We start from the raw sequence: 24,590 nt of genomic DNA on the forward strand, positions 1-24,590 counted from the left end.
TATGTTCCACCTTAGTCCCAAGGCCCGCCAGGGATATCAGTTGGTGGCTCCTTCACGGGCGTGTACTTGGCGCGGTTCACCCCAATCCCGGACACCTGCCCCTTTTGCGGCGTGAGGGAAACCCTGGCGCATGTCTACCTGGAGTGCGCCAGGCTGCAGCCCCTATTCCGGCTCCTCACGAATATTTTGTTAAGATTTTGGTTGCACTTTCCCCCTCACCTCCTTATCTATGCACTCCCTGTCCATGGCCCCACTAAGTCGCGGGACCTCCTGGTCAACCTCCTCCTGGTCCTGGCTAAAGTGGCCATCTATAAAACCAGGGTGAGGAGGTTGGCCGATGGAGTCTCCTGTGACTGTGGGGCCTTTTTCCGATCCTCTGTCTGTTCATGCCTCCGGGCAGAGTTCCTGTGGGCACCGTCCACTGACTCCCTTGACGCCTTTGAGGAGCAGTGGGCGCTGTCCGGGGTTCTCTGCTCGGTGTCCCCGTCAGGTTCCCTTCGTTTGACCCTTTGACCGCACTCCTGTCCCTGTTGTTCATTAGTTGTCCCCCGTACTTATGTGGTTTTCCAGGTCCTGTGGATGCCCCCCTTAGGCTGGGGGGGGATCCTTTAGCAATGGGCGGGCTTTGCCCACCCACTTCCTGGATCCCAATAAGGCAAGGAGGGATTTTATAGCACTGTATACAGAAAGGTGGTCACCCTTCCCTTTATATTTATGACAGGGTGTACCATGTATTTATATACCGGCATTATATTTACTGTCTTATTATCTGTCCCTTTCCTAATGGTTCCTAGCATGCCGTTAGCTTTTTTAACTGCTGCTGCACAGTGAATGGATGTTTTCAGAGAACTATCCACGACTCCAAGATCTCTTTCTTGAGTGGTAACAGCTAATATAAATCCCATCATTTTGTATGTATAGTTGGGATTATGTTTTCCAATGTGCATTACTTTGCATTTATCAACATCAAACAAACCACTCCACTGCACACACTTTCCCCCCTGAGGAAAGAATGAGAGAACAAACATGTGACAGACATTAGTCATGTTGTTTAATCACTAATGGGAAGTGCTTAGATTCTATGGTAACGAGCATGGTGAGGCCTGGCTTCACATGTCAGTCTTTATTACTGAAGATCTGGAAGATGAGGTGATAAAAAGCAAATTAATTGTGCAGGTGCTACTGACTTGGGGAGTGGCAAAGGCCATGGGGGACAGAGAAATACACAGGGAGCTACCTTGGTGAAACAGGGAATAATAACCTTCTCCTACAGAAATACCAAGAGGGTGAGACTCTGGAGGGAGGGGAACTCAGAGATTTTCCTTGCACTTTGTGGTGCTGGGATTTGTTTGTTCCAGCCTGTGGAATGGGTAGTGGGTCCACCTATGGAATCATGCAGATCTCCTAGCATCACACGGGTTTCTGCCAGAGCTCTGGGGATGTCCCCCTGCCCCATTTCTCCACTCCAGTTTCCTGCCAAGGTTTCCCCTAGATGCCATGGTTGCAGTGGGGATCACAGAACAGCTAATGCAGCATCAGGCTATATGAAGTTTTTGCTGCTTTTCCACTAGCATCCAGGCTGGATGAATCTAACTCTCTATTGGGCATAAGGCATCCAAGAGAGGTAGTTGTCTCCCTGATACACAGAAGCAAGGAGATATAGTTAGAGGCTCCCCTCTGGCTTAGAATAAAAAATATTACAGGGTCTGTCAGCAGGAATAGCAAGAGAGACTGGAAGTGACAGCAGCCAACAGGTTAGCAAGGAGTTTGCCATGTGATATGGCAGCGTAAATGCCAGTGCAGTGGAGGGCCATACCCATCAGGCCTGCTGATTTCATGTAGTAGGCAGGCAATTGCCATTCTAATTCAGCACTCGGGAGCTTGCACCCTTAATGCTGGGTTCAATTCTGGGCTCCTCAGGACCAGGGAGCTAATTGGGGGCTGGAGGGATACTTTTGTGAGGAGACATTACAAGACTGCCCAGTTGAGCTAAGCAGTAACTGGGGGTGGGGGTCGGGTTCCCTGTCTCCAATACCCGGAGTGTGTAAACACCCAGGAGCCAGAGGGGTTATTAAATCATAGGACTGGAAGGGACCTCGAGAGGTCATCTAGTCCAGTCCCCTGCACTTGTGGCAGGACTAAGTATTATAGACTATCCCTGACAGGTGTTTGTCTAACCTGCTCTTAAAAATCTCCAATGATGGAGATTTCACAACGCCCCTAGGCAATTTATTCCAGTGCTTAACTACCCTGGCAGTTAGGATTTTTTTCTAATGTCCAACCTAAACCGCCCTTGCTGCAATTTAAGGCCATTTGCTTCTTGTCCTATCCTCAGAGGTTAAAGAGGACAATTTTTCTCCCTCCTCCTTGTAACAACCTTTTATGTACTTGAAAACTGTTATGTCCCTTCTCAGTCTTCTCTTTTCCAGACTAAACAAACCCACTTTTTAAAATCTTTTCTCATAGGTCATGTTTTGTAGACCTTTAATCATTTTTGTTGCTCTTCTCTGGATCTTCTCCAATTTGTCCACATCTTTCCTGAAATGTGGCGCCCAGAATTGGACACAATCCTCTAGTTGAGGCCTAATCAGAGCAGAAGAATTACTTCTCGTATCTTGCTTACAACACTCCTGCTAATACATCCCAGAATTATGTTTGTTTTTTTTTGTTACACTGTTGACTCTGATTTAGCTTGTGTTCCACTATGACCCCCAGATCCCTTTCTGCAGTACTCCTTCTTAGGCAGTCATGTGTGCAACTGATTGTTCCTTCCTAAGTTCAGTACTTTGCATTTGTCCTTACTGAATGTCATCCTGTTTACTTCAGACCATTTTGAATTTCAGTCCTACCCTCCAAAGCACTTGCAACCCCACCCAGCTTGGTTTCATCCACAAACTTTGTAAGTGCACTCTCTATACCATTATCTAAATAACTGATAAAGATATTGAACAGAACTAGCCCAGAACTGATCCCTGTGGATTTAAATTCCCCGTTATGCCCTTCCAGCATGACTGAGAAGCACGGATAACTATTCACTGGGAATAGTTTTCCAACCAGTTCTGCACCCACCTTATAGTAGCTCCATATAGGTTGCATTTCCCTACTTTGTTTATGAGAAGGTCATGCGAGACCGTATGAAAAGCTTTACGAAAGTCAAGATATACCATGTCTACTGCTTCCCCCCATCCACAGGGCTTGTGTTACCCTGTCAAAGAAAGCTATCAGGTTGGTTTGACGTAATTTGTTCTTGACAAATCCATGCTGACTGTTACTTAACACCTTATTATCTTCTAGATATTTGCAAATTGACTGCTTAATTATCTGCTCTATTATCTTTCCCAGTACAGAAGTTAAGCTGACTGGTCTGTAATTTCTCGGGTTGTCCTTATTTACCTTTTTATAGCTTGGCACTATATTTGCCCTTTTCCAGTCTTCTGGAATCTCTCCTGTCTTCCATGACTTTTCAAAAATGATTGCTAATGGCTCAGGTATCTCTGCAGTCAGCTCCTTGAGTATTCTAGGATGTATTTTATCAGACCCTGGTGACTTGAAGACATCTAACTTGTCTAAGTAATTTTTAACTTGCTCTTTCCCTCTTTTAGCCTCTGATCCTACCTTATTTTCACTGACATTCGCTACATTAGATGTCCAATCACCACCAACCTTTTGGGTGAAAACTGAAACAAAGACGTCATTAAGCGCCTCTGCCATTTCCACATTTTCTGTTATTGTTTTTCCCCCCCTCATTGAATAACAGGCCTACCCTGTCCTTTGTCTTCCTCTTGCTTCTAACGTATTTGTAGAATGTTTTCTTGTTACCCTTTATGTCTCTAGCTATTTTGAGCTCATTTTTGTGCCTTGGCCTTTCTAATTTCGTCCCTACATACTTGTTATTTATTTATATTCATCCTTTGTAATTTGACCTAGTTTCCACTTTTTGTAGGACTCTTTTTTTATTTTTAGATCAATGAAGATCTCCTGGTTAAGCCAGGGTGGTCTTTTGCCATACTTCCTGCCTTTCCTACACAGTGGGTTAGTTTGCTCTTGTGCCCTTAATAATGTCTCTTTGAAAAACTGCCAACTGTCTTCAGTTGTTTTTCCCCTTAGACTGCTTCCCATGGGATCTTACCTACCAGCTCCCTGAGTTTGCTAAAGTCTGCCTTCTTGACATCCATTGTCTTTATTTTGCTGTTCTCCCGCCTACCATTCCTTAGAATCATGAACTCCACCATTTCATTATCACTTTCACCCAAGCTGCCTTGAAATTCTCAACCAGTTCCTCCCTATTTGTCAAATCAAATCTCTCCCATAGTAGGTTTCGCCACCTTCTGAAATAAAAAATGGTCTGCAATACATTCCAAGAACTTGGATAATTTGTACCCTGCTGTGTTATTTTTCCAACAGATGACTGAGTAGTTGAAGTCCCCCATCACCAAATCTGTGCTTTGGATGATTTTGTTAGTTATTTAAAAAAAAAGCCTCATCCACCTCTTCTTCCTGGTTGGGGGGGCTGTAATACTACGGCACCCTTGTTTTTTACGCCTTTTATCCTTACCCAGAGACTTTCAAAAGTCTCTCCTATTTCTGTCTCAACCTCTGCCCCCGTGCATACATTTTTAATATATAAGGCAACACCTTCTCCCTTTTTGTCCTGCCGGTCCTTCCTGAGCAAGCTGTATGCTTCTATACCAAAAAGAAAAGGAGGACTTGTGGCACCTTAGAGACTAACCAATTGGTTAGTCTAGTCTCTAAGGTGCCACAAGTCCTCCTTTTCTTTTTGCGAATACAGACTAACACAGCTGCTCCTCTGAAACCTTCTATACCAATATTCCAATCATGTGCATTACCCCAGGAGGTCTCTGTGATGCAAAAAATAGGGCAGCCTGAGGGCTGCCCCTGTGCGATGGGTGTGAAGGAGGCTCCAGCTGGCGGGAAACCTTTCCCCAGAGAGTGAGCGCTGGGGGGAAGATGGCCCGCCCAAAGCCCTGCAGCAGAGGGCAGGGAAGGAAGTGGCTGAGGGGCCCTGGCAGGCTCCAGTCCCTTTCTGGCGGCTAAGGGGGCGGCGCCGAGCCTGGGACAGGCGACATGGGTCGGAGCCCGCTGCCCGGCTCCAGACTCAGGCCGGCCCCTGGCGTCAGGCAGCAGCGAGCCCGGCCCCTCAGGGTTAAGCACACCCATGCCCAGGGCCCCTCTCCGGGGCCGGCGCTCGCAGCTCCCTGCCCGTCCGCAGCCGCGGGGAACGCCCGGCCCGCCGAAATCGCCCCGCTCCCTGTAGGGAGCAAAGACCCCCCACCCCCGGGAGGGGCAGAGGTCACGCCGCTCGCCCCCCTTCTCCCCGCCCCCCGGGGCCAGAGCACGGCTTCGCTCTCCGCGGGGCCGCAGCCGGCGCCTGCTCCCGAGCAGCAGCAGCAGCGCCCCCCAGCTCCTCCCCGCTCCGCAACCCCGGCCCCTCCCCCTGCTTCCGCTGGCAGCAGCCGGAGCCCAGAGCCGCGTCCCGCGGTGCGATCCCAGCTCCCCCAGGACCCGGCCCAGCTCCCCGCCGGGACCCGGTGAGTCCGGCGCCGGCGCTGCAGGGTCGGGAGCGGCTGGGAAAGTTGCACTTTCTGGCCGGGAAAGTTGGGAAGGGGAAAGCAAGGGGGAGACCCAGAGCGGGGTGGGCAAGTGAGAGGGGGGGTTCAGTGGGCGAGCTGGGGCAGGGTTAAGCAAGGGGTGCGGGGCAGAGGCAGAGGACAGGGTGGTGCAAGGGGGATACAAGGGACGTGGAGGGCAGGGAAGGTGCTGGGAGATCCCGGGAGCGCGGGGTGCAGTAGAGGAGAGCCTAGGGGTGTTGTGCAGGGGGATAAGGGCTGCATTGTGGGGGGAGGTGGGTAGTGGCTGATTGCCCCTCTGTACCATGTGGACAGAACAGCCTCTTATTTTTCCGATGCTGGTGTGTGTCTGATTCCCCCAGAGATGGAGAAGTTGGTGGCAAAAAGAGAAGGGACCAGCCCAACAATGGCTGTGTGCACTGGGGCCCCTGTGGCCAGGGGCTGAAGTGCTTGGGCTGTTCTATAAACTCTCATGATGATAATTTTATCCATTTTAAATTCCCCTTCCCCTGAAAATAATCGTGTTTGAAGCGGAACCCCTTACTACGTATGCACTCAGCCTCTGTGGAGGGGGTCTGCTCTCTCTCCCCACAATGCTCCGGTATTACTGCTGCACAAGGAGAGATGAGGAACTTCTGTGATGCTCAAGCACAGATCTGATCTTGGGAGCAGAGCGCTGGGGTGGATGGGGAAAGCAGGGGAGCTCCTGTAGTACAGGTTAGATTCAGGGGATGGCACACAGTGAGTTAGAATCAGGCGTTCCCCTATAATGCAGTAGCTCCTGTGGGAAATAATGTGCAGCTGGAGAGAGAACACTGCAGAAGAGGGCTGGCCTGACCATCATACTAACTGTTCTTGGCGTTCTTCTCGGTTTATTTAATGTTTGCTCCCATTTTCCCCTCACACTCAGCGGAAATGTTAAGAAACATTTCTTGCTGAATTTGGGGAAACTTGCTTTTAACTCAGCTCCTGCTGAGCCATGGGAGCTGTTGGAAGGCAGTTAGCTCCTAAGGGAGTCAGATATATTGGGGATACAGTACAGAAGAGGAGTTGTGTATAGAAAATGGGGTATGGTGGGATAAGGATGGCACGTGGCGGGGAAGGAGGTATATTTGTCGGCTAAAATTGCAATTGGGTTACTTAGCACCTTTATTAATGCTGTTGTGTATTGTCATAAGAAGGTATTTCTGTAAACTTATGATTAAAGCACAGGACTGGGAGTCAGAACATCTGAATTCTTGCCCTAACTTTTCCCTGGACTTCCTGTGTTTGACTTTAGGTCAATCACTTATGGCTTGATTTGGAAAGATACTGAGTGCTCGCAGCTGCCACTGACTTCAACAAAGAATCAGGCCACTAGCCCTCCTCTCTCCCTCTGCCTACACCTAATCCTTACCTTCACCATTACTGTTGGTAAAGCCTCCTTTGATGGAAGGTTTTATGTAAATGCAAGCTGTTGTTGTTTTTGTACGTTTAGTTGCTATATTGAACCTTTTGAGGCCCTTCTCTGCAATTATACTGGGTAATTATTGCCAAAGAGGAGGATACAAACAAGCTCTTTAGGTATGGATCACAAGGACAAATTTACAACTCTCAAGACTTTAATTTATTTTAAAAGTGATGCATGTCAACTTAAAAATCATGTTTAAACAGACATTTCATTACCTGTGCTGCTAATAGCCCCACAGATTATTAAAAGAGAGAGAATTTTAAAAATGTAATGTACTTGTCATGGGTTTATGCTTCTTGTTTCCTTTTTGCATATTTCTTAGCTTGATAATGCAAAATAATTGCCATGTTAGCTTCTGCTTATAGATGCTTTCACTTTTGCAGACTTAGTGCTGCAGTGTTTAGGTTGCAACAGTATAGGCAGAGTTTGTGGCGAGGGACTAGGATATTCACAGCAAATTCACCTCTTGCTGCAGATTGGTGCTCCAGTAGCCAAGCTTCCTTTTAAACAAACTATTTCTAGCCCTTATGGTTGCAAAGACAACGATGTAAACATCCCACAGTATTCTTGCCAGCAAGTTAAAGAAGTATGGGCTGGATGAATGGACTACAGGGGGATAGAAAGCTGGCTAGATTGTCGGGCTCAAAGGGTAGTGATCAATGGCTCCATGTCTAGTTGGCAGCCGGTATCAAGTGGAGTGCCCCAAGGGTCGGTCCTGGGGCCGGTTTTGTTCAATATCTTCATAAATGATCTGGAGGATGGTGTGGATTGCACCCTCAGCAAGTTTGCAGATGACACTAAACTGGGAGGAGAGGTAGATACGCTGGAGGGTAGGGATAGGATACAGAGGGCCCTAGACAAATTAGAGGATTGGGCCAAAAGAAATCTGATGAGGTTCAACAAGGACAAGTGCAGAGTCCTGCACTTAGGACGGAAGAATCCAATGCACCGCTACAGACTGGGGACCAAATGGCTCGGCAGCAGTTCTGCAGAAAAGGACCTAGGGGTTACAGTGGACGAGAAGCTGGATATGAGTCAACAGTGTGCCGTTGTTGCCAAGAAGGCCAATGGCATTTTGGGATGTATAAGTAGGGGCATTTCCAACAGATTGAGGGACGTGATCATTCCCCTCTATTCGACACTGGTGAGGCCTCATCTGGAGTACTGTGTCCAGTTTTGGGCCCCACACTACAAGAAGGATGTGAAAAAATTGGAGAGAGAGTCCAGTGGAGGGCAACAAAAATGATTAGGGGACTGGAACACATGACTTATGAGGAGAGGCTGAGGGAACTGGGGATGTTTAGTCTACGGAAGAGAAGAATGAGGGGGGATTTGATAGCTGCTTTCAACTACCTGAAAGGGGGTTCCAAAGAGGATGGCTCTAGAGTGTTCTCAGTGATAGCAGATGACAGAACAAGGAGTAGTGGTCTCAAGTTGCAGTGGGAGAGGTTTAGGTTGGATATTAGGAAAAACTTTTTCACTAGGAGGGTGGTGAAACACTGGAATGCGTTACCTAGGGAGGTGGTGGAATCTCCTTCCTTAGAAGTTTTTAAGGTCAGGCTTGACAAAGCCCTGGCTGGGATGAGTTAGTTGGGGATTGGTCCTGCTTTGAGCAGGGGGTTGGACTAGATGACCTCCTGAGGTCCCTTGCAACCCTGATATTCTGTGATTCTATGAACAGAACGTAAGCAGCACAGCAGCATCTGCCTGATTCAGACAACTTGAAACAATAGCTCAGAAGTGTGAAATGTCCCATTCATCTTAGTGAGGTGTTAACTCTGAAACCTACAGTCAACATCAACATATCAATATTAACTTAGTTCACTGTTGATTATTGTAGCAGAAATACCTAGCGAGTGTGTTTATCCCACAATTTCCTACACTGTCCCCCTGAGTGCCAGAAGTAAAGTTATCTCTGCCTAGTTTCCAAATCCTTCGGTCTCCCCATGACAACTATGATGCAGTTATGCATTATCAATTTTAAAAAATAAATCGGCAGCACATTTGAAAAAAGGAAGTGTGGGAACAGCACAGCTCATAAGGAATTATTCTGGAGAAGTTCTATGGCCTGTGTTACACGGGAGGTCAGACTACATGATCGCATTGGTCCCTTTTGGCCTAGGAATCTGTGAATCTATGAAAACAGCACTGAAACTGCTGCACTGATTGTATGATTCAATTTCATATGTGATTCAGTAAAAACCTCCATTTAAAATGGACTGCAAGGGATTGCTTATATAAAAACAATTGTAGAAACCTTTCTGTCTCACTTGGGTTTTACAAAATCTCATATTTATCTAGTTTCACAGTTGGGCTAGTTTAAGTTAAGTTTCCCATTAATTTTCTGTATCGCAAGAATATCCTCAGATTTATTGTTCTGTGAAAAGAACAGAGGTACTTGTCAGATCAACCAAAACCAAGTGCGAGGTGAGTGATAGTGGTTTTGAGTGTTATAACTAAGACACAAGGGCTAGCACTTCAGTTTATTGATATGGTGCTAATGTTGTTAACAAGAGGATTTCACAAAAATGTCTCCACTTCACCTGTGATAAAACCTGAGTTAGCAGAAAGAAAAAAGAAAAGGAGTACTTGTGGCACCTTAGAGACTAACCAGTTTATTTGAGCATGAGCTTTCGTGAGCTACAGCTCACTTCATCGGATGCATAGCATATCGTGGAAACTGCAGAAGACATTATATACACACAGAGACCATGAAACAAAACTTCCTCCCACCCCACTGTCCTGCTGCTAACAGCTTATCTAAAGTGATCATCAAGTGATCATCAAGGAGTGCAGATGCTGGCTGAGAGAGGTGAGAGATGGAGGAATCTATTCATTTGGTTTTGCATTTGAACAAACTGACGTTTTAGCCAGATCCAATGTAGGAAGCAGCAACACTGGGCAAGGAAACTTAGCTTAAGTGCCTTTTCTGGAGGTGTTTATACTGTGTACCTCAACACTTCAGTTCAGAGCATATAGACAGTACAATATGGTGTTCCATTCTTGAAGTGGGTGGTGGTAGAGGTGAAGACCTTGGTGCTGGGGGGAATATATGCTGTATCTTTAATGCATGTCATTATGAGCAACCTAGTCCATTCCAAAGATGAAAGTTTACCTCATCAGAACAATTTTTACGAGCCTTCAGAACAAGTAATCTCAGGAAGGGCTGGTTTAGCAGCATCCAGAAGGATGACTGCATCAGAGAAGGGGGAATTGTCCCATCCTTTCTTCAGCACATCCTAGCTTTCTCCCTAGAACCCTCTGTAAGGAGTGTTCCAACTTTTGTTTCATAAGAGCTACAATAGGCAGTTGAAAGAAATACAGACTTGTTCCTTTGTTTGAAATGTTTCTCTTCTAACACTACGGAAAGAAAAAGTACAGGTATGCATTCTTGGTGCAGGAAAAGGCAGTCAACTCCTCACTCTCATTTGCACTCCCCAGCAGACTGTGTGCTGAAATCTTCTGTCCAAGTCCCTCTCTGGCTGTCCCACTAGATTTTCATGTTCTCTCAGAATAAAATTTTTGTGCTATTTTACAGTCAGTTCAGTGTTCCTTAGTGGAGAACCATCGTACCAGGAGAAACTTTAAAACTACACTTGGTCATCGTGCTGTACTTCTGAGACACATTTTCTGCAGTGTGTGTGCAATAAGGCAGGGGACTCTGGTCTCCGTTGAGGAGAGGGTTAATTTTAGCTCATCATCTCCTTCTCCTGGTACAGGTGTTTATGGGACGGTCATAGAACAGGGGTAATCAATTATTTTTTGTCAAGGTCCGAATTTCTTGGTCAAGATATAGCTAAGGTTCAGAATTCAGAGAAAATAACAAAAAAATATGTAAATACAAAGATTTTGGGGGCCGTTCAAAAGCATCTGGCGGTCCAGATTTGGTCCACAGTCCACCTATTGACTACTCCTGTCAAAGAGTGTCTGTCTGGGTGCTACTTTGGAAGATTTGGCTCTGCATCTGGTAGGAATTGATCTGAAAGCAACCTGAAGTTTATTGAATACTTGTGTGATCAGGGTTCCAGGTGAGCCACACTGAGGTTACTCAGTTAGGGCAAACTGCAAAGAATGGGACAGACAATCCCCAAAGCTGGTGGATATTTCAATACTTAGATTTACCAAGCCAGCGCAAAACAGCTTCTACACTACCTTACTGGTTGCACAGAAGGCAAAAGACAGTTCCCTTATAGTAACCCAGCCTTGGGCTTCCACCCAGACACCTAAGTCAAATATGATGATTACTGAAAATCTTATTCATCATATAAGAAAGTTCTACCAATCCTAAAAGATCAGACACATTACCTCCCAAGGTAATGAATATTCTAAGATTTTACCTAAATACACGCTTACAGCCAATTCTTATTAACTAAACTGAAATTTATTAAAAAAAGACAAGAGAAAGTGTATTGGTTAAAAGATCAGTATACATACAGACATAAGTACAGTTCTGAGCTCAGTTTCATAGTAGAGATGTTTCAGAGTAGCAGCCGTGTTAGTCTGTATTCGCAAAAAGAAAAGGCGTAATTGTGGCACCTTAGAGACTAACCAATTTATTTGAGCATAAGTTTTCGTGAGCTTTTCTTTATAGTAGAGATGGTGAGCTTTGTAGTTGCAAAGAGTTCTTTCAGAATTAGTGCATAGGTTATAGTCCAATGTTCATGTCCAGGGTGACTCAGGTGGGACTGGAGATCTCAGTCTTACGACTCAAGCTTCCCCTGTATAACGCATCAGGCTGATCTGAGATAAAAAGGATCAGCACCCAAGAGACTTTTGTACAGTTCCAAGTCTTCTCTTGACAGCACAGAGTCCTTAGGCGAACAACAGGCAATCGTCCTTTGAAGTAGAGCTATTTCCTAAACATCAGCGGTAATTAGCTACACAGATTAGCATAAGGCAATTGCCTGTTTTCCACCATTCGCGGGTGATTTTCTATACATTTCAAAGAGAGATCGATGCAGTGATAGCACTATATTTACAAAAAGAAAAGGAGTACTTGTGGCACCTTAGAGACTAACAAATTTATTTGAGCATAAGCTTTCGTGAGCTACAGTAGATGTTCTTGTCAACTGCTGGAAATGGCCCACCTTGATTATCACTACAAAAGGTTTTTTCTAGGAATGCATCCGATGAAGTGAGCTGTAGCTCACGAAAGCTTATGCTCAAATAAATGTGTTAGTCTCTAAGGTGCCACAAGTACTCCTTTTTTTTTTTTTTTTGCGGATACAGACTAACACGGCTGCTACTCTGAAACCTGTAACTATATTTACAGTTCATTTAAATTTTAAGATCTCCTTTTGATCTCTGAATTAGCAGAATATAGCATAGACAGGAACTGTTTCATTACATTGTTAACCTCTAACAATATATATGTAAACACACAAAACCACAAACGTTATCTACCAGTATGTCCCTAAAGGTTGTATTTGGGTCACTTATCCTGCAGAATGCTTAACCCTTTCTGGCCATGTGTCACAACTTGTTTTTGGGGTATGTTAAACAAATTTTGCTGATGTTCCAACACTTGAGCCCATCAATAAAGAATCTTGAGGAATAGATCTTGCTGTCTTAGTCAGACTCTAGTCCCTGAAGTAAGATGCACATAGGCAGACACTTGAACCTGGGCAGAAATCCCCTATCTATAAACAAATTGAAACTGATTCCACTCTCTTTTTCTCTAAACTGAAAGAAATGCAGAAAGCAAACATTGGGCATAGATGGTGACAAGTGAACTGGATTTTTAAAATTCTGTTACATCTAAGGTGCTGTGTTCAATATCTGAAATATTTGTTTGACAACATGTAAACTTTTAGTTACATTGTGCCGAGGCGTAATACTTCTGCCTTAGGTCCCCTAAATGTGAATCTAAATTGAAGAAACTGTCTTTGCAACAGTAGCAATGGAAAGATCCCTCTTCGTTGGATGAAGTACGTGAAGGGTGTAAACAGGAGGCAGGGGAAATATTTAGTGAGATACATGGGTTTTATAACTAAGATCAAGAAGAAGATATTAAGAAAAGGGAAAGTTTAGCCTGAACATCAGAAAAAACTTCCTGACAGTGAGATGTAGTAGGCTGTCATCTGGTCTCCCAAGGGAAGGTTAGTAGCCCCATTGTTCAGGACTCTGAAAGCTAGATAGAGAAACACTAGAACATATACTAGAACTATCCTGCATTGGCCCCAAAGAGGTGGAATAGACTAAATCATCTTGTTCATCTCTAACGCCTATGATTCTTTAAAAGGAAAAAAAGGCATTAAGCTTAGTATTTCTGTTAATTTATGATATACCTCATGATAAAATTGCAACAATAGTGTCAGTTAAAAGGACTGTCAAGTTGTTTTTAAGAAGCACAATAGGAATGTTTGCATGATATATTTTAAATTCCTTTGAAAGGAGTTTTTCCTTTGGATGTAAAGGGTATCACTGAAGCATTTGTAACTCAAACCTTACAGCACTGGATTGATGTCTGGTAATTCTGAAGGTGGAAGTGACTAATAGCTGGGGAGTCTGCTTTCATTGTCCGTGCTGAGAAAAATACAAAAAGGAATCTAAGAGCATTAAATATTGAAAAGTAAATTACATTTCTAAGGCCTGCCCACACAGTTTTTTGTACCAATTTAACTGTGTCAGTTGGGGGATGTGTGAGTTTTATACTGATATTGTTAAAGCAGCAGTACCCTGGTGTGGGTGCAGATTTATCACTATAAAGGTCCTTGTGCTGATCTAGTTTATTCCCCTGGTGAGCTATATTCAGCAGAAGCACCTTTATAAAGGTATAACTGCATCCACCCTAGCGAGTTGTACTACTTTAACAATATGTTTCTAATCTAAACCAATAAATTTAAAGTGGTATACAAAGTGTGTGTAGACCATCCTTAAAATTCTCTGACTTCTAATAACCCAAGCACCCGGTCCTTTGAAATTTAATACTGAACATTGTCTCTTCCATGGGACTATTCATGGCAATGAACACTATTTGTAGTATTGTTTGCAAGATCACCCTGAATTGGTGTTAAACACAGGCAGAGAGGTTTTTTTGGGATGACTTTTTTTTAAACCTTTAAAAATGGAGAGGGTAATGGAGAATGCCCTTTGAAACTCCTGTTTTGTTTATAACTCTCGCCATTTTCATCAGAAGTTTTTCATACTTTAATTTGGAGCAAGGATGGCTGTGTTTGACTCATTTTACATTTTAAACAATTGTACGCTTTTCTTGGCATTCACTTATCTCAAAGCCAGCTTCATTCCGTTCTTCATACTGAAAATGTAACTCCGTGTGAGCGAGGAACAATTGTTTTGCCCTGTTTGAAGAAACTGGGATTTGATATGCTGTAACTGAAGTTATGAAGGCTTGGAAACTGTGTGCTAATAATATCTAGCATGTTCATTTCCTTATTGAGTCAAGGACAACATGCAGGGTATTATTTATATGTACTGTATTTGAGAGCACTTTGGAAAAATTCTGTCAGGCAGTTGGGATACTTCTCTTCATGAGTGAGGGGAACTTCACCAGCAAAGTATTCAGAATAAGCTTGCATTTAAAATAAAACCAAGTTTCTAGCCTGTAGGATAGCAAAGACAACCTTCCAAATATGAATAGTTCAAACTGAGGCAGTATCTTATTGATAAGTCTGCCCACATGCAGCTCCTGTGCCTACACTGCCTCCCCAACCTTTGCCAAGCAGCCGTGGTCTGGAATTAAGAAAACCGGTGGACTGTTACCAGAAGGGACATAGACTCAGGCTTTAAGATCAGAAGGGACCATCGTGGTCATCTAGTCTGATCTTCTGCACATTTCAGGCCACAGAACCTCGCCCACTCACTCCTGCAATAGACCCCTAACCTCTGGCTGAGTTACTGAAGTCCTAAAATCATGGCTTAAAGCAGTGGTTCACAACCTATTTACCACTGAAGGCCTCATATGCAGGACTCTATGTGTTATGTCGGCCACATCCACACAATATACATAGTACTTGTATGGCCCTGAGGGTGTCACATGGGCCGTAGCTGTGTGCTGATTGGGTCTGTCATAACCATACAGCTAAGGGTAGCCTAGAATTCCTCCTTACCTGTAAGGGGTTAAGAAGCTCAAATAACCTGCTTGGCACCTGACCAAAAGGACCAATGGGGAAAGAAGATACTTTCAAATCCTGGGTGGGGGGAAGGCTTTGTTTGGTGTGTTCTCTTGGGAAGCAGAGAAGCATCAGGTCAGAAAACTCCTTCTCCTATAAACCATTCTAAAAGTCTCTCATATTACAAAAGTAGTAAGTAAAAGCCAGGCAAGGCGTGTTACGTTAGATTGTTTTGCTTGTGAATTTTTTCTTTGCTGGAGGGAGGTTTATTCCTGTTTTTTGTAACTTTGAAACTAAGCCTAGAGGAAGTTCTGCTGTGTTTTTGAATCTTTTGTTACCCTGTAAAGTTATTTTCCATCCTGATTTTACAGAGGTGATTTTTACCTTTTTTTAAAATAAAATCCTTCTTTTAAGAACCTGACTGATTTCTCTATTGTCCTAAGACCCAGGGGTTTGGGTCTGTGATTGCTTTGTAACCAAATGGTTAGGATATTATTCTCAAGCGTCCCCAGGAGAGGGGGTGTAAGGGCTTGGGGGGATATTTGGGGGGAATAGGAACTCCAAATGGTCCTTTCCCTGATTCTTTGTTAAATCACTTGGTGGTGGCAGCATACCCTCCAAGGGCAAAGAATTTGTGCCTTGGGGAAGTTTTAACCTAAGCTGGTAGAAATAAGCTTAGGGGGTCTTTCATGCTGGTTCCCACATCTGTTCCCTAGAGTTCAAAGTGGGGAGGGAACCCTGACAGGGTCACAGGTTGAGAACCACTGGTTTAAAGACTTTCAAGTTACATAAAATCCACACTCGTTTAAACCTGCAAGTGACTGTGCTGCAGAGGAAGACTAAAATCACCCAGGGTCTCTGCCAATCTGACCCGAATGAAAATTCCTTCCCGACCTCAAATATGGTGATCAGTTAGATCCTGAGCATGTGGACATGACCCACCAGCCAGACACCTGGGAAAGAATTCTCTGTAGTAACTCAGAGCCCTCCTCCTCTAGTGTCCTGTCTCCAGCTGTTGGGGATTTTTGCTGCTGACAGTCGCCGATGGGTCACATGCCATCATAGGCAGTCCTGTCATATCATCCCCTCCGTAAACTTATCAAACTTATCAGGTCTTAAAGCCAGTTCGGTTTTTTGTCCCCACTGCTCCCCTTGGAAGGCTGTTCCAGAACTTCACTCTTCTGATGGTTAGAAACCTTTAATTTTGAGCCTAAACTTGTTGATGGCCAGTTTATATCCATTTGTTCTTGTGTCAATACTGTCCTTAATTTAAATAACTTCTCTCTCTCTCTTCCTGGTATTTATCCCTCTGATGAATTTATAAAGAGCAATCATATCTCCCTTCAGACTTCTTTTGGTTATGCTAAACAAGTTAAACTCTTTGAGTCTCCTCTCATAAGGTAGGTTTTCCATTTCTTGGATCATCCTAGTAGTCCTTCTCTGCACTTGTTCCAGTTTGAACTTGTCTTTCTCAAACATGGAAGACCAGAATTACACACATTATTCCAGATGAGGTCTCACCAGTGCCCTTGTATAATGGCACTAACACTTCCCTGTCTCTACTGGAAATACCTTTCCTGATGCATCCTAGGACTGCATTAGTCTTTTTCACAGCCACATCACTTTGACTTCTCATAGTCATTTTGTGATCAACCAATACACCGCAGTCTTTTTCCTGCTCTGTCGCTTCCAACTGGTAAGTATCCAGCTTAGAGCAAAAATTCTTCTTGTTAATCCCGAAATGCATGACTTTGCACTATTAAATTTCATCTAATTTCTATTACGCCAGTTTACAAGATCATCCAGATCTTTTAGTATGATATTCCAGTCCTCCTCTGTATTGGCAATATCTCCCAACTTTATGTCATCTACAAATTTTATTAGCACACTCCCACTTTTCGCACCAAAGTCAGTAATAAAAATGTTGAGATTGGTCCCAAGACTGGTCCCTGAGCAACTCTACTAGTAACCTCCCTCCAGCCTGACAGTTCACCTTCAGTATGACCCATTGTAGTCTCCCCTTTAATCAGTTCCTTATCCACCTTTCAGTTCTCATATGAATATCCATTTTCTCCAATTTAACTAATAATTTCTCATGTGGAACTGTATCAAATGCCTTACTGAAATCCATTGTCTAAATGATCAGTTATCTTCTCGAAGGAGATCAGGTTGCTCTGGCACGATCTACCTTTTGTAAAACCATGTTCTGTTTTATCCCAATTACTGTTCACCGCTATGCCCATAACTACTTTCTCCTTCAAAATTTGTTCCAAGCCCTTGCATACAACTGAGGTCAAACTAACAGGCTTTTAGTTTCCCAGATCACTTTTTTCCCCTTTCTTAAAAATAAAGGAATTATATTAGCAATTCTCCAGTCATAGGGTACAACCCCCAAGTTTATAGATTAATTAAAAATTCTTGCTATTGGGCTTGCAATTTCCTATGCCAGTTTCATTAATATTCTAGGATGGAGATTATCTGGGCCTGCTGATTTAGTCTCACCAAGCTGTTTGAGTTTGACTTCCACCTCAGATGTGGTAATTTTTACCTCTGTATCCTCATTCCCATTAGCCACACTGCCACTACACCTAAGCTCTTCATTAGCCTCATTTAAAAACTGAAGCAAAGTATTTGTGTAGGTGTTGGGCCATGCCTAGATGATCTTTAATCTTCACCCCATCCTCCGTGCTTAGTGGTCCCCTTTCTTTCCTTGTCTTCTTTTTATTTACATGGTGAAAGAATCTTTTACTATTCGTTTCAATTCCCTTTACAAAGTCCAATTCTGACTTTTGACAGTTCTCACTTTATCTCTACACTTTCTGACCTCTAAGAGGATGCTTTTCTTGCAGATCCATCCCATCTTTTAACCCTTATAGGCTTTCTGCTTTCTCTTAATCATATGTTTGAGATGCTTGTTCATCCAGGTTGCTCTGCAACCCTTCCCTACGAATTTTCCCCACTCTTGCTTGGGATGCAGTCTTCAGATAATTTCTGCAACTTTGACTTAAAGTAATTCCAAGTTTCCTCCACATTCAGATCCTTGAGTTCTTCAGTCCAGTCCACTTCCCTAACTAATTCCCTTAATTTTTTAAAGTTAGCTCTTTTGAAATCAAGCAGTGGAACTGTCAAGAATCATGTCAGTTTCATAGTAGTGGTGCTGCTATTGCTTGGAAAAGCTCTAAGTAGCAGTAGAAGTAGGCACTGGAGTTACTCATATGGAGCAAAGAGAACCCAAAAAAACAAGCTGGAGGAGGGATGGATTAATAGACACCCTCTTTGCCCTCCCCCCAGTGTCTTCTTTTCAACAGCTAGGAAGTTCTGGGGGATGGGGTGGAAAACAGTCTGAGTTCCTTTTCTCTTCCAGCCTCTAGAGCAGTGTAGAATGTGGAACTTCAAATGTATAAGACACCTACTCACCAGCCCCAGTGACTCATGGGAAAGATGGAGCCCTCACGCGGGCAGGGTAAAGGAACAGCACTCTGATAGAAATCCCAGCACCTTGCCCCCTAGCCAGCAGTTGACAATGACAGAGAGGCTGAGTTTCTCACCAGGGTGGTGTTCCCATTTTACAAAATCCCTTTCCTTAAGAAACTCTGCGGTGGGGAAGACACAGACAGCAGTTCAGGTGAAGGAGGGTGTGAAGAGATTATGTGGGTAGGAAATCATGGTTAGAATGGGATTTTTGACGGCATGCTGGACATAAACTCATTGTCTTAGAACAGTGCGTCTCAATCTTTTCCATACCACATCATCCCTCCTCAGGGCCACCTTTCCATTTAACAATATGGAAAGGGCAGGATGAAAACCCCTCACCTAGAATGCAGCAGTAAATATCTAACCCTACTTCAGTATGCTGGGTGGCACTTTACGCTACTTGTGCAGAGGGGTCAGATGTGTGACATAACATAAAGGGGTTACTGAAACTGAACGTTGCTATGCACGATTATTTGACAAATTAAAGTCTCTAAATGAAAGGGACACTATCAGTTGATTGATACTGAGCATTTAAAAGCAGATGCCCCTCCCTGTGACACTACTAGTATCTTTAATTATGAGAACAGAGAGAGAGAGAGAGAGAGCTTAGTGAAATTGTTACCTCACCGCAAAGTGTAAGGAGTGAAAATAGAACAGTGTGCTTTCACTTTCCGCTTCTGCACTAGCACAATGCAGCAAGGTTTGAATTACAGACGTTGCTGGGGGAATGTTTAAAGATATGCATTCACATAAGAAAGGCCATATTGGGTCAGACCAAAGGTCCATCAAGCCCAGTATCCTGTCTACCGACAGTGGCCAATGCCAGGTGCTACAGAGGGAGTGAACCTAACAGGTAATCATCAAGTGATCTCTTTCCTGCCATCCATCTCCACGCTCTGACAAACAGAGGCTAGGGACACCATTCCTTACACATCCTGGCTAATATCCATTAATGGACTTAACCTCCATGAATTTATCCAGTTCTCTTTTAAACCCTGTGATAGTCCTAGCCTTCACAACCTCCTCAGGCAAGGAGTTCCACAGGTTGACTGTGCGCTGAGTGAAGAAGAACTTCCTTTTATTTGTTTTAAATCTGCTGCCCATTAATTTCATTTGGTGGCCCCTAGTTCTTATATTATGGGAACAAGTAAATAACTTTTCCTTATTCACTTCCTCCACACCACTCATGATTTTATAGACCTCTATCCTATCCCCCCTTAGTCTCTTCTTTTCCAAGATAAAAAGTCCTAGCTTCTTTAATCTCTCCTCATATGGGACCCGTTCCAAACCCCTAATCATTTTAGTTGCCCTTTTCTGAACCTTTTCTAATGCCAGTATATCTTTTTTGAGATGAGAAGACCACATCTGTATGCAGTATTCAAGATTTGGGCGTACCATGGATTTATATAAGGGCAATAAAATATTCTCCGTCTTATTCTCTATCCCTTTTTTAATGATTCCTAACATCCTGTTTGCTTTTTTGACTGCCACTGCACACTGCGTGGATGTCTTTAGAGAACTATCCACGATGACTCCAAGATCACTTTCCTGATTAGTTGTAGCTAAATTAGCCCCCATCATATTGTATGTCTAGTTGGGGTTATTTTTTCCAATGTGCATTACTTTACATTTATCCACATTACATTTCATTTGCCATTTTGTTGCCCAGTCACTTAGTTTCATGAGATCTTTTTGAAGTTCTTCACAGTCTGCTTTGGTCTTTACTATCTTGAGCAGTTTAGTATCATTTGCAAACTTTGCCACCTCACTGTTTACCCCTTTCTCCAGATCATTTATGAATAGGTTGAATAGGATTGGTCCTAGGACTGGCCCTTGGGGAACACCACTAGTTACCCCACTCCATTCTGAAAATTTACCATTTATTCCTACCTTTTGTTCCCTGTCTTCTAACCAGTTCTCAATCCAGGAAAGGATCTTCCCTCTTATCTCATGACAACTTAATTTACATAAGAGCCTTTGGTGAGGGACCTTGTCAAAGGCTTTTTGGAAATCTAAGTACACTATGTCCACTGGATCCCCCTTGTCCACATGTTTGTTGACCCTTTCAGAGAACTCTAATAGATTAGTAAGACATGATCTCCCTTTACAGAAACCATGTTGACTTTTGTGCAACAATTTATGTTCTTATGTGTCTGACAATTTTATTCTTTACTATTGTTTCAACTAATTTGCCCGTTACTGACGTTAGACTTACCAGTCTGTAATTGCCAGGATTACCTCTAGAGCCCTTCTTAAATATTGGCGTTACATTAGCTCTCTTCCAGTCATTGGGTACAGTAGCTGATTTAAAGGACAGGTTACAAACCATAGTTAATAGTTCCGCAATTTCACATTTGAGTTCTTTCAGAACTCTTGGGTGAATGCCATGTGGTCACGATGACTTGTTGTTGTTAAGTTTCTCAATTAATTCCAAAACCACCTCTAATGACACTTCAATCTGTGACAATTCCTCAGATTTGTCATCTGCAACAGACGGCTCAGGTCTGGGAATCTCCTTAACATCCTCAGCCGTGAAGACTGAAGCAAAGAATTCATTTAGTTTCTCTGCGATGACTTTATTGTCTTTAAGTGCTCCTTTTGTATCTCGATCGTCCAGGGGCCCCACTGGTTGTTTAGCAGGGTTCCTGCTTCTGATGTACTTAAAAACATGTTATTACCTTTTGAGGTTTTGGCTAGCTGTTCTTCAAACTCCTTTTTGGCCTTTCTTATTACATTTTTACATTTAATTTGGCAGTGTTTATGTGCCTTTCTATTTACCTCACTAGGATTTGACTTCCACTTTTTAAAAGATGCCTTTTTATCTCTCACTGCTTCTTTTACATAGTTGTTAAGCCACGGTGGCTCTTTTTTAGTTCTTTTACTGTGTTTTTTAATTTGGGGTATACATTTCAGTTGAGCCTCTATTATAGTGTCTTTGAAAAGTGTCCATACAGGTTCCAGGGATTTCACTCTAGTCACTTTTAATTTGTGTTTAACTAACCTCCTCATTTTTGCATAGTTCCCCTTTCTGAAATTAAATGCCACAGTGCTGGGCTGTTGAGGTGTTCTTCCCACCACAGGAATGTTAAATGTTGTTATATTATGGTCACTATTTCCAAGCGGTCCTGTTCAGGGCCGGATTAAGACCTTTAGAGGCCCTAAACACTGAAAAGATTATGGTGCCCCCCCAATATGTAATTCAAAATAAAAACAATACTATACCGTAAAATAAAATTTTATTTTTCAAAATGACACAAAACTTACATGTATGCTGAAATTAAAATAGCTTCTTTCTAGATTTTCTGATTGCAAGATTCTGGATAAGTTCATCAAAGCTGACTCGACGAAGCATGTCCGCTTCCGTACACAATAGGGAAAGTGAATCAAGTCTGTCCTGACACATTGTTGTTCTCTGAGGGTTTTTTATTCTTTTCAGCTGAGAAAAAGAGCCTTCTGTGGAGCAGTTAGTAATCATCAGTGTTAGAAAAATACGTAGTGCGATCTCTACATTTGGAAATATACATTGTATTCCGTCTTTCAACATTGTGTCATGAAAATCAATGTGACTGAATTTCATTTTTCCTGTTTCATTAAACTTTGCGCGCATATAACAGTGGAACTGCTGTACTTGTCCACAAAGCCCTGGCTGGGATGATTTAGTTGGGGATTGGTCCTGCTTTGAGCAGGGGATTGGACTAGATGACCTCCTGAGGTCCCTTCCAACCCTGATATTCTATGATTCTATGAAGGATTCATGTTCAAGTCAACAGGGTATGAGTCAACTAGCTTTTGGGAACCTTGTGAATATTGTTCCTCAGATGAGTCCATAAAGTTTAGAAAAGAAAATCTACTTGATACTTCTTTGTACACTTCATCTCTCCTCTTCGTATGAGCTTCAAGTGTATCAACTATAGCGTAGTAAGTAGATACGCAAAATTTGTCTCTAGGATTCAATGCTGTTTCTGTTGCACTGCTATCATTTGCTTGTTTTTTTCCTGATTTGCTTGCGGGACTGGGCTTCTTTGTAGTTAGTATCAGGCAAGATATCTTTTGATATGTCTTCAAATCTTTCAAAATCATTCCTCAAAGTGTGTAAGTGTCTGCTAATGATTGACAGAGGTCTGCACATGTTTTCAAATCCAATTCTTTTTCTTAGAGAGCTTGACTTGTTGGTAAAAGTGTTGTAAAATTTCATTCCACATGGTCTATATGAATACAAACTCTAATTCTTGCATCTTGTTTGCAGTGTTTTCTGCCTCTTGTATAGTTTCTCCCTTTTGTGATTGGTCTTCAGCTATACTTTCTAATGCATCCACAATCTTTGAGTAGGACTCCAGAATTGCACTTGTTGCCACTGCATGTGCCTCCCAGTCCCAGCGAGTATTAGAAAGATATTTCAACACACGATCATTGCCCAAATATGTTTTAAGAACTGCCCATCGGTGTGCTGAGGCAGAGAAAAATGTATAAAGTAACTGGACTGTTGAGAAAAAACTTACTGCCACCGGACAACAATCAACAGCACTGCGGCCAACAATATTGAGAGAGTGTGCAGCACATGGTATGAATATGGCATATTTGTTGTGTTCTAAAAGCTTCTTCTGCATTCCTTGATAACACCCTGACATGTTAGTAGCATTGTCATAAGACTGACCTCTGCACTTTGAGAAATCTATTTTGCAAACTTGGCCCAGATCATGCAGTACTTGGTTTGCCATTTCTTCACCAGTGTGGAATGTTTTTCAAATTGAGGAATGTTATAAATCGTTCAACTGGTTTTCCATCTGTGGGAGACACATATCTTAGTACAATACTCAATTGATCAATATGTGAAAGATCAGGTGTAGAGTTGACAGATAAACTGAAGTACCCAGCAGTACTTATTTCATCCACAATAGCTGAACGAACTTTGTCACCCATTAGACCAATGAGTTCATCACATATTATCTTGGATAAGTATGATGGGTTACCTTTGCCAGCATTCCCATATTTTGAGATATGGCCTGCTAAAAATGGGTCAAACTGAGCCACAGGCTCCAACAATCCCAAGAAATTTCCATTCTGCAATGATCCAAATGTGTCATTTGATCCCCGGAAAGGCAGACCACATTCAGCTAATGTTTGAATAACATCTATAACACGCTGTAAGGCATGTTGCCAGTATTCACGCTCCCCTTTAATTTGTTCTTCCAATTTTTGTGTTGATCGAAAGCCCTGTCTTCGATTTAAATATGTCAACATTGAATCTCTGTGAGTAGTGCTATTTTCATGTTGTTCAATTAAAACAGTATTCCGCCAGTCACTAAATCCATCTGCAGCAAACCGGGATGTTGAAGGTTTATATTCAAAAAGTTTGCAAACAAAGCAGTACACAGACCCTATTGATGGTGAATACAGTAGCCATTCTTGAGTGTATTTCTCACCATTCACTTTCATGCCGAAAAATATTTTTTGTGGACAGTATCTTGTTTGTTTGCCATTGATAAAAGTCTGACGTGATTTCTCAAATGGCCCAGTATGGTGTTGACAGTCATTTGGTCCACGATCTATCCAGTAAGCTACATCATCGGTACTGAAATCAACCCACATACCAGGATCTTTTCTCCTATTATTTACAGCATGAGCAGGCTTAGTCTCTGACACATCCACACCTTTTAGAACAACATCTGTTTTACCACCAGGAGTAGGTTGATCAGTTACAGTCTCTGACACATCTACATGTTCTGGAATGGTGTTTGTTTCACCAATAGAAGAAGGGTCAGTCTCTGAAACACCTACAGGTTTTGGAACGTTGTCTGTGCTACTGAGAGAAGATGTTGCTTCTGATGGATTTGCTTTGAAAAATGATGTCCGCTTTGGAAGATTTTGGAAAATTTCACTAGTTTTTTGTTTCTTTTCTTCTGCAAGTTTATGTTTCTGTGCTCCACTCGGTTACATTTCATCCTGCGCCTTATCTCAGTTGTCTGAACTTAAAAAAAACAACAAATTACACAACATACACTATTT

General features: G+C 42.8%; 1 long non-coding RNA gene across 1 annotated transcript in view; it reads left to right on the plus strand.

Annotated features, from left to right (window-relative positions):
• Window positions 1-5,444: 5,444 nt before the first annotated feature.
• LOC141975315 (uncharacterized) overlaps window positions 5,445-24,590 on the plus strand; it is a 139,813-nt gene continuing 120,667 nt past the window's right edge. Inside the window, exon 1 of the long non-coding RNA XR_012635893.1 lies at window positions 5,445-5,549. This is a non-coding gene — a long non-coding RNA (uncharacterized LOC141975315). The remainder of the gene's footprint in view (window positions 5,550-24,590) is intronic.

Source organism: Natator depressus, chromosome 1, assembly GCF_965152275.1.
Source record: "Natator depressus isolate rNatDep1 chromosome 1, rNatDep2.hap1, whole genome shotgun sequence".
NCBI lineage: Eukaryota > Metazoa > Chordata > Testudines > Cheloniidae > Natator > Natator depressus.